Below are 15,959 nucleotides of genomic sequence, written 5' to 3' on the forward strand. Positions count from 1 at the left end.
GGACCAACAAAAGATTTAGAAAAGATTAACGATGGCAAAATAACGTTGTTGTTCAGTTTTCTACTCACGTAAGTGTACGTATCGCAAATATAATATAGAGATGAGTAGAGTGTCGATCCCATAAAGAATTGAATTAATACTTACTGTTAACTATTAAAATGAGCACACTTTAATTTTATCTAAACAATTAAAATTAAAAAGAACGATTTGAAACTAAAATCTATTAACAAATTTACTTTCTTAAATTCGAGTGACCACCAGACCTAAGATTATGATATTCCTCAATACTTCATTTGAATATTATCTCTCCCTCTTAACTCAGTTTAATGGATTAAGTTGCTAACCTAGAGTTCTAAATTATTTACAAGTCTCTGTCGAGCTTCTTATAAAAATACCTCTCCCAATTAATTTACTATATGTCTATACAAATTATATTGAAGAAAGATTCATTAAGTTTGTGCACTAATCCTAGCTACGTATAGCTTATAAGTGTGTTTACCCCATATGCAAATCAAACCACCTAATCAACTAAGTGTATTCGATCATACGCTATTCGATTCAAGGTCTACCTAAATCTCCTTCATCAAGGTTTAACCTAGGTTTCTAATTCAATCTAATTGGTGATCAGGCAATTAGACGTATTAAGAACAGAATAAAATAAACAACTTAAATCTATCAGACATAAGTAAAAGAGAGATAAATAATTCAGACTATATATTGAGTTCAGTCATAATCTTAGATTAAAAATTTAGTTCCCTATCAAGTCACACATTATCATTGAATAAAATCTAAACATTAAAAGCACAACCAAGAAAATAAAAGAATAAAAGAAAATATAGAAAAACTCAAGAATTGTGTTCTTGATCTCCAAATCTCCTTGAATCCTGCAAATTCTTCTTAGCTTCAATGCCTCTGTGACTTAACTCTTAGATGTTAATCTAGTGTTTTTTTCCTTTCTTCTTTAAGTCATCCGAAAAGGTTGTTTTTATAGACTTTGAAGTTAGGCCAAATTGGATGAAGAAAGAAGTCAATTTTAGCTAGGATTTCCTCATCAGACTATGTAAGTCACTGTCTTGCCCAATTAATTAATAGAAATCGTAATTGCTCTAGGACTACTACCGTATGTCAACTTTGATAACATTTTTGACTACCTTTGTCACGATCCCGAACTCCCATCGAGCCCGTGACAACCGCCGCGACGTCTCGATTGACATTTATTACCCGAAATGTCAACCGGAACCCCGCAAGGTCTTAATATCAACTTTTCATTTCCCCTGTGGGTAACTGTTGCCAAATACCACATTCTAAAAGATTTTAAACTGTTTCCAACTTAAACAAATAAAATAATAATTTTCGTCTCACAAGGGTATTTTTGTCATTTATCCCAAAAATCTCAAAATCAGTTAAAAATATAGTATGTAAGTGGAAAACACATATTTCATAATCCAAAATAATTTTAGATGTCTAAAACATTTGTTTAAAATGAAATTATGACTGTTAGAATAAAATAAAAGTATTAAATAAAATATTCAATTTTCACATAAAACAATATTTTAAGAACACTGCATAAATAATTTTTATAGTGTAAAAGCAAAATAAATTCCTACATACCGTAATGCAGATAACCAAAGTATAGAATTAATTTACAATGACACGTGGGCCCACAAATGACCAAAAGTATAAAAAGAAATGAACCTACAGTTTTTGGATGTGGCAAGTTCAACTATAATCCTCGCCGATATCAGTTATCTACAATCTATTCTGAGCCTGAAATGGGTGGAAAGGAGGATGGTGAGATTATAAAATCTCAGTGAGTAAACAAACATCACTCAAAATATCTAAAGTCGAGTAAAATGAGACTATTAAAATATTTCATCAAACTGTAATTTATCATCTTTCAACTTATTTCAACCAAATGAAATCAATTTATTTAAAGCAAGTAATCAGTATGGCTTATGAATTTCTTAAAAAGCTTGGCTCATGCCAAAAATTATTATCATACTCAGTTATTTGGGATACCTTAGCCGAGGGCTATCCCAATTGAGTCTGCCAAGGCTATTAGAAAGTCATGTTTTTATTTTGAAAACATAGTCATTCCTTAGCGTTGGCCGAGTTCCCCTTCACGTGGTGGTTTGGCGTGAAGTGAACTCTAAAAGTTATACCTCGGGAGTTACCCTACTCGCCTCTCCAACCGAGGTAAAAATATAATAGGATTCTGTGCCCCTCTAATAGGCTAGTCCACAGAACCCAGCCCACTACAGCAGGTCAAACCCACCATACAATAAAATTTTGATAGCATGACAGGACTAATATATTACTACCTAGCCTGCAAGGGTAAAATAAAGCAATTCATACAATTCATAAAAAATACAGCCCAGCTAGTCATGCCAATACAATAACATAAGCCATTAATTCAATTTTAAATCTACAACATATCAATGGTCTCCAATTACTCTATTTTCAAAATCATTATTTCGTTTCAAGACAACTTCTAAAATATTTTCATTTAAACTCATTTTGTTTACAAAACATAAAAATTTACCATTTTAACTCATTTTCATAAAATTCACAAAAACCGAAAAAAGAGATATTTTAGATAATTAAAGTGATGGTAAGGTTACTCACAGTGTCTAGAGTAGGCATTTTCGAAATACTCAGACTACTAGTCCTCGGGTGCAATTCCCTTGCCTTTATCGGAGGACTCACCACCTTGACAGAGTAAAAAATTGAGAAATTCACCACATTGGTACTAAATTGAAATTAAACTAATTTAGACTACTAATGCTTGATATGGAATGCAAAAATGTCTAAATTTTGCCTAAACGCGGTGTTAACCTATTTCGGTCTTTTACCCGATAAATCGACATACGCGTTTGTCTAAACTCCAAATTAATTTTTTTTTTCAGTTTTTATACCTCAATTGCACCCAAATTGACTTAATGTCCCTCAGTGTGGTGCAAATTATCAGTCTCGACAACAAATTACGAAAATGACCCTAGTGGGTAAAAATTTGTATTTTTGCTCCGAAAATTTTCATTATTTTTCTAGGCTCATAATTCATCATTATTCATCATAATTCCTCAAATAAACATCAAGACCAGCAGCCAATATTCCCCTAAAAAATTTGGCATAATGGGTTTCAATGGGAGAAAATTATATCTCTAGCTTATTTTTGCTATATTTCAATATAACCTAACTAAAATCACTTAATTCAATTAAAATCAACCAAAACTCAAGTTCAAAACTCATCCATGGAGGTTTGGCCAGCATGGGTGTCCATACCCACTTTCTAATTTTGCATGGAAATAGGAAAAAAATGCATGGGTAGTGAAAATCACAAGAAAAATCAATGAAATTTACCTTTTTAATGCTTGATTTCTTGATTTCTCTTGGTTTTCCCCAAATTTTTCAGGTAGGGTTCTTATTTCTTTTCCCTCTTTTCTCTACTGGTTTGGACGGCTGAAGAAGATGAGAATTCTGGAATTTTGACCTTTTTAAAGGCTAAAATAATATAATATTATTTTATTCATTTTTTAATATTTTATTAATTCCTTAAATTCTAGCCATCCATTTGTTTCCAAATTTTCACCATACACTTGTCCCACATATCCATAGCTTAGATAAAATTCTCAGACTTATCCAAAGTCTTGGGGGAGTAATTTTTTGAAATTTACACTTTTGCCCTTGTAAAAGTCAAAAATTACATTTTTGCCCTAAAAATTGAAAAATTACCCATAGACATATTTTTCATCTCTTATACTCATACCATTCTCCAATTTGTCAAATTTGATATAAATTCTCTCAAAATCTCAAATTTTGTTCGCGGGTGGTAAAATTACGATTTTACCCTTACACTCTAGAAATAACCGGAATTAAACTTTTTCACTGCCAAACCCTCAAATTATACTCCAATAAGTCAAATGGGGCCAAAAAAATCTTTTCTAAAAATTCCCATTGTGTCCCTATGTGGCAAATGATCATTTTACCCCTAGATAGTAAAAATTTCGATTTGACTCCAAATTGATCCTCGAACTCCAAATCACTATATTAAACCATTCTGGGACTTTAATATTCTTAATTTCATTTTAAATTCTCTATTTGATCTAGTTCGAGGCTTAAATTAACTTAATTGTATCATTTGGTACATTATCGTCTTTTAACGATTTTTCTTTCAAGGCTTTCCAAGTATGCAAGCATATTGTCAATCATATGAATGGCATGACAAGTATTTTATAAGGTCGGGCTTGACAACACTACCCCCCTTAAAATAAAATTTTGACCTCAAAATTTCATGTACTGAACTCAGAGAAAATATGGGGGTATTGTTTTCTCATCTAATGCTCGACTTCTTATGTCCTCCCCTTTATAGGGAATTTCGATTTGTTCACCTCATTTCCCTCCAATTCAACTTGAGTACTTCACTTATGTCTATTATTATCCTTTAAAATCATATCAACAATAACCTTCACAATTATGATCTCTTATATCGAGACACCAAGTATGCTTCTATTACTATCATTAAACTTGAACCATAACTCCATCCCAATCATACCGATTTCGGTCGCATTTTATACTTATTTAGGTATACCAATCACTATCTTATTACTTCATTCCATATTAAATTTCTCAACTTTCGTTCATTCATCCCATCCTCATACACTATTGTGTAGTTTACAATATCATTAACACACCATACTCATTCCTGTACATATCCTCAGCGTTCGGGAAAATTAATGGCTTTAATTATTTCCACATACTTCATATTTACTTTGCATTTAGGAAATTTCAATCTTCTTAATCCTATTAATCCATCGTATATGGCTTAATCGTACTATAGATTATATTCCCTTAACTATTTCTCCAAAATTCCTTAGGTCGCCATAAATCGTCTTCTGATAAGATTCTTAATCGTTACATTATCTATACAACTCATCAAATATATTGAGTTCAAATCTCGAACCACTAAAACCATTATTCATTTTAGTTGGGTACATCACTACTCCACACATACATATACATGTACATTCAAATGTCTATATTCCTCATTGTGTATACGGGTCTCTGTTTTCAAATGCCTTCAGAATAATTTCTCTTTGTTCATTCCCATCCATAATCAAGATTCAATAGAATAATCTTCATAATTCATACAAATTCTCATCATGCCTTTGCATAGTTCCTCATCATTTATATACTTATATTCTCTTCTTATCATTTCCAATTATATGCTTAAGTTTCCTTGTACTGTATATCATTGCATCACAATGTCATCTCCATTGAATTATAATCTATTATGCGTGTATGTTTTATAATCCCATTGGTATCTCAAAGATTTATCTTGACTTGATCATTGCATCTTATGCAATACTACAATTCCTAAAAGTCATCCTTATTCCTCGATTATCCTTCATGTCTCCTATATATATTGTATCCTTATTGCATTCCGATATTGATTTGTCACTTAAAATTCAGATTCATTTGAATCATGTATGCCTCACGCATTTTCGAATTCCAATTCCCATAATATATTAAGAAAGTTTCATTATATGACTTCATTATCAAGGTTAACTTCTATCATCCTTTATTCCACTCTTTCATATGAATATAACACCATTCTTCCTTAACTAATTTACAAATTGTACTTGAAATTACAAGACTTGAAACTAAATTCTCCTCAAGTACTTTTTAATGTTAATACTTATACCACTCTTAACTTATAGCTTCCTTTTTATAACTACGTAACTTAACGCTTGCTTTCACAAGATCCATGGCAGAACTTCTCTTGAGTATTTCCTTAGGGATATTTATTTTAAATTTATGTCTCACAACATATGATCATTTAACCCGTAACTTAGCCATTTGGCTCCTTAGCAAGTTTCAAAGTCACGCATCTTATGCTCATCATGTATAACTTATAATTCTTTCTCAAGGGCATTTAAACATTCTTGAAACACTTAATCACTTATTTACTCTTTTATACACCAAGTATATCATTTCCATAAAGGCATGCCCAACTACTCATGCTTCAATTTATCTCCATGGGTTTCTAGTATGTCACCTAGTTTACTTGTGTTGTTACTAATCCTTTCCTTTCAACAATGTCAAGACAAGATCAGTATATTCTCATAACAATATTCTATATAAACTCATTTGCTATATCATTATTGAAATCTTTACTTACATTTTCCTTACTTGGTATTGACATCTCTTATCAGTATCTCATACATTCATCTAACCTTTCGCTCGCTTCCTCTTTAGTCTTTAACAAGACTTAATCTCTTGTCTTCTTTATTTCTTAAGATTTGACTTCAGTTATCATATTATACATCTTAACACTCCACATGTTAATTTATTTTTTTATGTAGCCATCTCAAAAATTCTCTAACTTTTCTTTCTCTTACATGCCAATATATATAAGGCAAATAAAAAAAAAACTCTGTAATTTCACTCATCATCTTTATCTTAATACCTCCCAAGGCACTTAAGACTCCAAACAACAAAGCTTAGCATGAAAACCAATGACCATTCTTCAACTTGTGAGTTTCATCTTCATGCCACTCTCAATTTGCTCTTGCTTTCTAGCCATTAGGGGTTCTTAACGTGATAGCGTTTGATAGTCAGTAATGTGGCGTTGCAACGGTTTGAATTCACTTTATCTTAGCAACTCTAGCACCTTTAAAGCTACTACCTCAATTATTCACAATCGTGTGGCTTCCCTTTGAGTCTATACCACAATTAGCAAGACTAACTTTCTATCACAAGTGTGCGATCAAAACATTGATTTAACGTATTTATTTTGCCACTAACATTCATATATCTTTACCATAACATTTAATACAAGTTTATTTAAGCAAAACTCTCCAAATTTATTCATAGCTACATGTATCTCAAATTGCTCATCACTTATCATCAGTCAATAAGTCCCACTCGAAAATACCCTTTCCATATTGTATAGTGATTTCACCATATAGCATCACTGCACTATGTTCCTCCATTCTACTATCACGCATACTCCATAGAAATTAATTAAAAGATTTACGTACCTTAACTAATGCTAATTCCATTTAATCATATCTTAAATACTTCAAACTTGTAAATTACAACTCCAAATGTATGTCCATATATTGATAATCTTTATATATTTCATGATCATGAAAACTACAACTTACAAACTAGCTTTCTATCATATGTACTTTATTAGAGCACTAATTTCAACATATTTAATCTACCCTTGGTGGTATGTCAAAATCATCCCTATCTTGATTGCAATCTAGAGGAATCTCTCTTCTGCATATCCGTATGAGCTGGTGGAGATGGAGCAGCTACCGTAGCCCATCCTAACTGTGGGCAATGTCTCCTAATGTGACTCGGTTGATCACAACGAAAACATCGTGCAAGCCCTCTGCACAGCCCAACATGATAATTCCCACAATTTCTGTATCTACGTGAACTTCCTGAAACATAGGAGTCTTTGCCCCTTTTTGGTGGCTGACTAGAAGATACACTTAGATTTCTCCTTTTTGCTAACTCAGCTCGCAGACTCTTATTTTCATTCGCAAGCTTCTCAGCTCTTAAAGCCATTTGCACCACCTCTTTAGCCACGGTTGCGTCCGACTCACCCATAAAAGAAACACAACTATGTTGCCTAGCCTCCTTAAGCTTCTTAGAATCAGAAACATCCAGCACTAGTGGTGGGACAAGAGGTGAGGGTGATGGTACTGAAGGAGCAGCTGGAGGAACTATAGGAAGAGCTTGACCAGCCTAAGCCTAGCCAGCAATAGTTGTAAAGAAGGCTGCCAATGCCTGAACTGCCTCAAGACGCATGGCAGGAATACTAGTAAGTGGCGGAGGAGGTGGAGGATGTGGAGGAGTCTCGGTCTATTTACCCGCAGGTGCTGCCCGAATGGTGGATGCACTCGATTCCTCCTCTATTGCACCTAACTGACGACGTTGGAAACGACCTCTTCCCCTCCCAACTGATCTAGTGAGAGGTGGTGTTTCGCGTCGAGGAGACATAATAATCTATAAGAGGGAACAAAGTGAGTTTAGGTAACCTTAGGCTCTATATGCTTATGCACGTATTTTATTCAACCTAACCTAACTTAACTCGGGACCACACTGACATTGTAAATTTTTAAAACAACTTTAAAATAACTTTAAACCCAAAAACTCTAATCTTTAAAACCAAAAGCTCTGATACCAACTTAATTGTCACGACCCCGAACTCCCATTGAGCCCGTGACAACCGTCGCGACGTCTCGATCGACATTTATTACTCGGAATGTCAACCGAAACCCCGCAAGGCTTTAATATCAGCTTCTCATTTCCCCTGTGGGTAACTGTTGCCAAATACCACATTCTAAAAGATTTTAAACTATTTCCAACTTAAACAAATAAAATAATAATTTTCGTCTCACAAGGGTATTTTTGTCATTTATCCCAAAAATCTCAAAATCAGTTAAAAATATAGTATGTAAGTGGAAAACACATATTTCATAATCAAAAATAATTTTGGATGTCTAAAACATTCGTTTAAAATGAAATTATGACTGTTAGAATAAAATAAAAGTATTAAATAAAATATTCAATTTTCACATAAAATAATATTTTAAGAACACTGCATAAACAATTTTTATAGTGTAAAAGTAAAATAAATTCCTACATACCGTAATGCAGATAACCAAAGTATAGAATTAATTTACAATGACATGTGGGCCCACGAATGACCAAAAGTATAAAAAGAAATGAACCTACAGTTTTTGGATGTGGCAAGTTCAACTGTAATCCTCGCCGATATCAGTTATCTACAATCTATTCTGAGCCTGAAATGGGTGGAAAAGAGGATGGTGAGATTATAAAATCCCAGTGAGTAAACAAACATCACTCAAAATATCTAAAGTCGAGTAAAATGAGACTATTAAAACATTTCATCAAACTGTAATTTCTCATCTTTCAACTTATTTTAACCAAATGAAATCAATTTATTTAAAGCAAGTAATTAGTATGGCTTATGAATTTCTTAAAAAGCTTGGCTCATGCCAAAAATTATTATCATACTCAGTTATTTGGGATACCTTGGCCGAAGGCTATCCCAACTGAGTCCGCCAAGGCTATTAGAAAGTCATGTTTTTATTTTGAAAACATAGCCGTTCCTTGGCGTTGGCCGAGTTCCCTTTCATGTGGTGGTTTGACGTGAAGTGAACTCTAAAAGTTATACCTCGGGAGTTACCTTACTCGCCTCTCCAACCGAGGTAAAAATATAATGGGATTCTGTGCCCTTCTAATAGGCTAGTCCACAGAACCCAGCCCACTGCAGCAGGTCAAACCCACCATACAATAAAATTTTGATAGCATGACAGGGCTAATATATTACTACCCAGCCTGCAAGGGTAAAATAAAGCAATTCATACAATTCATAAAAAATACAGCCCAGCCAGTCATGCCAATACAATAACATAAGCCATTAATTCAATTTTAAATTTACAACATATCAGTGGTCTCCAATTACTCTATTTTCAAAATCATTATTTCGTTTCAAGACAACTTCTAAAATATTTTCATTTAAACTCATTTTGTTTACAAAACATAAAAATTTACCATTTTAACTCATTTTCATAAAATTCACCAAAACCGAAAAAAGAGATACTTTAGATAATTAAAGTGATGGTAAGGTTACTCACAGTGTCTAGAGTAGGCATTTTCGAAATACTCAGACTACTGGTCCTCGGGTGCAATTCCCTTGCCTTTAGACAGACCACCTTGACAGAGTACAAAATTGAGAAATTCACCACATTGGTACTAAATTGAAATTAAACTAATTTAGACTACTAATGCTTAATATGGAATGCAAAAATGTCTAAATTTTGCCTAAACGCGGTGTTAACCTATTTCGGTCTTTTAGCTGATAAATCGATATACGCGTCTGTCTAAACTCCAAATTAATTTTTTTTTTCAGTTTTTATACCTCAATTGCACCCAAATTGACTTAATGTCCCTCAGTGTGGTGCAAATTATCAGTCCCGATAACAAATTATGAAAATACCCCTAGTGGGTAAAAAGTCATATTTTTGTTTCAAAAATTTTTGTTATTTTTCTAGGCTCATAATTCATCATTATTCATCATAGTTCCTCAAATAAACATCAAGATCAGCAGCCAATATTCCCCTAGAAAATTCGGCATAATGGGTTTCAATGGGAGAATATTATATCTCTAGCTTATTTTTGCTATATTTCAATATAACCTAACTAAAATCACTTAATTCAATTAAAATCAACCAAAACTCAAGTTCAAAACTCATCCATGGAGGTTTGGCCAGCATGGGTGTCCATACCCACTTTCTAATTTTGCATGGAAATGGGAAAAAAATGCATGAGTATTGAAAATCACAAGGAAAATCAATGAAATTTACCTTTTTAATGCTTGATTTCTTGATTTCTCTTGATTTTCCCCAAATTTTTCAGGTAGGGTTCTTATTTCTTTTCCTTCTTTTCTCTACTGGTTTGGACGGCTGAAGAAGATGAGAATTCTGGAATTTTGACCTTTTTAAAGGCTAAAATAATATAATATTATTTTATTCATTTTTTAATGTTTTATTAATTCCTTAAATTCTAGCCATCCATTTGTTTCCAAATTTTCACCATACACTTGTCCCACATATCCATAGATTACATAAAATTCTCAAACTTATCCAAAGTCTTGGGGGAGTAATTTTTTGAAATTTACACTTTTGCCCTTGTAAAAGTCAAAAATTACATTTATGCCCCAAAAATTGAAAAATTACCCATAAACATATTTTTCATCCCTTATACTCATACCATTCTCCAATTTGTCATATTTGATCTAAATTCTCTCAAAATCTCAAATTTTGTTTGCGGGTGGTAAAATTACGATTTTACCCTTGCACTCTAGAAATCATCGAAATTAAACTTTTTCACTACCAAACCCTCAAATTATACTCCAATAAGTCAAATGGGGACAAAAAAATCTTTTCTAAAAATTACCATTGTGTCCCTAGGTGGCAAATGACCATTTTACCCCTAGACAGTGAAAATTTCGATTTGACTCCAAATTGATCCTCGATCTCCAAATCACTATATTAAACCATTCTGGGACTTTAATATTCTTAATTTCATTTTAAATTCTTTATTTGATCTAGTTCGAGGCTTAAATTAACTTAATTGTATCATTTGGTACATTGTCGTCTTTTAACGATTTTTCTTTCGGGGCTTTCCAAGTATGCAAGCATATTGTCAATCATATGAATGACATGACAAGTATTTTATAAGGTCGGGCTTGACAAACTTTCAAGACAAACTGGGTGAAGTAGTAAACAAAAAGTTATAGATTTTTCTCTTATCTTTCCAAGGTTTAAGAATTACTTCATTTGGAGTTCTGTAGAGAAAGTTATGACCAAAATACAGAAACATGTGTAGTGTAAGCTTGCACCTCGAAATTACTCTCCTTCTTCCACTTAAATTCTTCTTTCATCAAATATCTACAAAAGTGCAAATAAATCAATAACAACCTATCCTAACCACAGTAACACCAAATTAAGCATAAAATTAACCATGATTAGATTGACTCACCTAAACTAACTAATTTAAAATAATTAAATAAAACTTACTAATTTTTATGCATTACTATAAGAACTAAGCTAAATTTTATCAAACTAAGCTCAAATAACTCTATATCGTAGAGTTATCACACCCCCAAACTTAAGATTTTTCTAGTCCTCGAGTAAAACATAGAAAAGAACCTAACTTATGAAAATCAAATTCAGTTAATACAAAATAAAATAAATATAGTCACTGCTATTACTACTACTATTACTAGTACAACTACCACTACTACTAGAGATAAAGTGCACCAACTCAATGATTCCTTATAATTTCCTCAAAAGTATGTCTATCAATCATTAAACTAAGGAAAAAAATAGGCATCATTTAAATTCATGTTTCAATTCTAATGTAAGCACATTCTCGAATGGATTTCCATGTGTCTGTGTGAAATCTTTTACCAAGAATATCATGACATCCGGATGAATTTATGTCACGACCCAAATTTCGGGCCATGACCATCGCAAGGGCCCAATGGACGTAGTCTACTAAGCCCAAACAAGCCTATCTATTCATCCTACTCATCATTCTGTCAAGTATTGCTACGTCACATTTTATAACTTTCAATCAAAATAGTGATAGACATTGCCAACTCATATTGGCATTACTCATTTAAAATATACATACGTTGTCTACAACATGTATTCTAATAATTTACATTAAGTTGTCTATACATATCAAAAGGAGACTCGATTTTCAGCGGAGAGACTCGGACGAATGTACAGCTACTGAATGCCGAGACACCTACCAAAAGATGGATACAAGTCTACGAGGACACCTCGTCCTAGTTACCAGCTGCCTCATGATATGAAAACATGAAGTTGAAAATGGTGAGTATAAACCCAGTGAGTGAACAAGGAAGGGAACAAGAAACAACAAGGGAGAATTTAAAATCATGATGCACTTGTTTCAAACAATGCAATTTAATTCCATTCATATTAAAAACCTCATCATCAAGCCCTTAAATGATTAATCATTTGAAAATCATGAACCCATACATAACGAACCATTTGAAGAATGAAAGCTTCAATGATATGCAAGCAAGTCAAATACGACAAAGAATCTTCGCTGCAGCGAGAATGAATTTTCGTTGCAGCGACGTTGGGATTAAGTTATTAGCCAAACGAAGGTTTTTGAACTAGCCGAGGGTTTCTCACTAAACCTCCTCATTTTAAACTTAACTCATTTAGTCCTTAATGTTGGAAGTCCATGCTCATATATGGTAGCAAAGAAGTGAAAAATAGGACAACAATTAGACAAGATAGGAGACAAAATAGAAAGTTTTTCGCTGTAGGGAGATTGAATCTCACTGTAGCGAAATTGTGACCCAGAAACAGAAAGTTTCTCGCCTCACTGTAGCGAAATTGTGACCCAGAAACAGAAAGTTTCTCGCTACAGCGAGAATGAATTTCACGGCAACGAGAATGAATTTCGCTGCAGCGAGAAGCTACAGTGTCATTCTCACTGCAGCAAAAATGCATTATCGCTGCAGCGAGTTTTCAACCAGTCTACCCCTCCAAACTCGAGAGTTTCTTGCTGCAGTGAAAATTATTCTCGTTGCAGCGAGAAACAGGGTACAAATGAAAATTTTGCCTTTCTTCCCAAAGAAAAACCACCCTACTGAAATGTCCAAACCAACATGAAACATATGACAATTTTCCAAAGTTTAACATGTCAAGTTTCACATGCATTACAACCATATACCATTACTCACTAATTTCCTATAACACACATATTTACATATGTATATATGTTTACGTATACCCATCATCATCATGCACACCGTCCCATCATCATCATCACTAGCTCATGTGCACTCCCTACTCGCACATGGCTGGGTCATCACCGGGTTATGTGCACTCCCTACTCGCACATAATTGGGTCATCCTCAGTTTATGCGCACTCCTTACTTGCACATGGCCGAGTCAATATAATTACACAACACTATATTCAAACATATATGTATATCAACATAATGCAGCAGCATAGAGATCCATGATAACCACATGTCATAACATAAAATTGTTTTATCAAAGGCTTGTTCCCAAGGCACTTGTTTTAACAAAAGTTGTATAGAATCATTCAAATACTTTGTACAAAACGGTCATATTCCCAAAATAATTTTGATAGGCAGTCCACTCACCGGTTGATTGTAGAGCCTTTAGCTGACTTTAATTCCCTTAATGATCCAATTGGGGTGATGGGGCTTCGTTAGAACCTAGAATCACATTAGCATAAGCAATAGGTCAATTCACACAATATAAACCCTAAAAGTTATCTCTTAGCTAACTTTAAATTGCCACATTAAATGGCTATCTATGTTCACTATCTTAATCACTATAAAAGGAATGAACATACTCAACAATAAAATAGCTCATAATCCCAATTACTAGCCATTATTCATAGCTAAAAATCAAGCTTGGTTCATCATTCACCCTAGGGTTTCTTTGTAGTTGAATTCTCTTCCAATAGCTTCTAAACAAATGGGATAATTCTCTCTTTCTCTCTCTAGAATGCCTAACTAGTGAGAGAAAGTATGGAAATAAGATTTATCAAGGGTTTTGAAGTGAGAGAGTGAAAGAATACAAGGGTTTTAGTCAAAAGGATGCAAAAATATGAAAACTAGAGCTAGAGAGAGAAAATTATGCAAGCTCCATATCAAGCTTCCATGGAGGCTGGAAGCAACGTGAGATGGAAGAAGAAGAAGTAGACAAGCTACTGAAAATTCAAGAAGCTGTTGGAAGGAGAAGATATTTATAGCCCAAGCTTATCCATTCCCTTGAAATTACCAAATTGCCCATCCACAAATTAGCTTATTCTCCTTCAATCTTTTATGCAATCTTTTTGCTCTTTTGACACTAAGACAAGGTCCATAATGGTCTAGACATGCTTGGGTTCATGAAAACTTAAAATTCTAACCCGAGGTGAAAAATGACCATTTTGCCCCTATTGTGAAAATCATCAAAATTTTGGTTTCCTTTCCATTTTACCCCTATTTTCATCATTCATTTATGCCTTAGGCCTACTTAGGCCATAATATTGTTTAAAATCTTACTTTTATGGGTTTGGTAAGGAAATGACGAAATTACCTCTGATCAGGGATATCGCGTATACTTCCTTTTACGAGTCTATAAAGGTCAAGGTCTCACAGTTTATGCCAACACAAATTTTAAATTAGTACTAGATTTTAGGTTTACATCTCATCTCTCTCTCCACTAATGTAGACTAATGCAAAGCTAAGAATCAATAGGACTTTAAAAAGCTTGTAATGTATGGCTAGGGTTAAGGTATGATAAAGGATATTAATGTAGCTCAAATCACCCTAAGCACATAATTATTCTAGGACCTATATATAGAGCTCTATTTTCCTTCTCCTAGTACACCTTTTCTTCCACATTTGAACTTTTCTTTTTTCTCTTTTTTTTTCAATACAATTTTTTTTTCACAATTTCACAGTTTCACACCCCCAAACTTATTTTTTTTGTATTGTAGGTAGCAAAGTTATTTTTCATATTTTGAACTTTTTTTTTCACATCAACGTCACATTTTCACCTTTTTCAACATTTAGCTCAATTTATATTTTCTAAAACAATATACATGCTTAGGAATGAGGGTTGCAAAATTGAAAATTTAATTTTAAGGCTAAGCTCAATTATTATGTTGTTAAAAAAAGAAAATGGAAATTAAGCTCAAAAGTGGTATACTAGGGATAAAAATTTAATAAGGTTGGCTTTTTAAGCTCAAACAGTCCAAAGATGGCCTAAATCATCTCTCTAACTAAGTATTGCCTAGGATTTCATCTCAAGGGAAAATCAAGCAAATTCTAGAATTCATGACATAATCTAAAATTTACATCAATATAAACCTCCTCTAGATATTCAAAATAATTCAAAGTAAAAGATATAGTGCTCAAAATTGTGGAAATCACATTCTAACAATGATACTTAACAAAAAAAATTAGCATGAATCCAAACAAAAACATTATTCACCAAAGGCTAAAAATTCAAGACAACTAGTTATCATCATTAGATTTTTAAAAAAATCATTGAAAATTTTGACAGAACTTTACTCTAGATTCTTAAAATTCAAACAAGAAATAAATTCATTTATTGACCAATCCTAAATTATTTATAAATACGCATGCAAATAAAATTAGATCTAAAACTTCTACAGAATATTCATTGTCAAAAAACTAACTTCACCCCCCCATACTTAAACTAAACATTGTCCTTAATGTTAGAAAAAAGAAAAGAAAGGAAAAGAATACTCCCCTGATGATTGGATGAATTTTTTAGAAGCTCTAATTCTCCTCCTTATTGTTATCATCTTCATTGTCACTTGTAGGA

The 15,959-nt window shown here is 33.1% G+C and overlaps 1 pseudogene; it reads left to right on the forward strand.

Moving 5' to 3' along the window:
• The window catches only part of LOC148762137 (uncharacterized), a 69,119-nt pseudogene that overhangs the window by 1,426 nt on the left and 51,734 nt on the right, over positions 1-15,959 (forward strand).

This window comes from Theobroma cacao, chromosome 6 (assembly GCF_053813885.1).
Source record: "Theobroma cacao isolate CCN51 chromosome 6, ASM5381388v1, whole genome shotgun sequence".
Taxonomy (NCBI): Eukaryota; Viridiplantae; Streptophyta; class Magnoliopsida; order Malvales; family Malvaceae; genus Theobroma; species Theobroma cacao.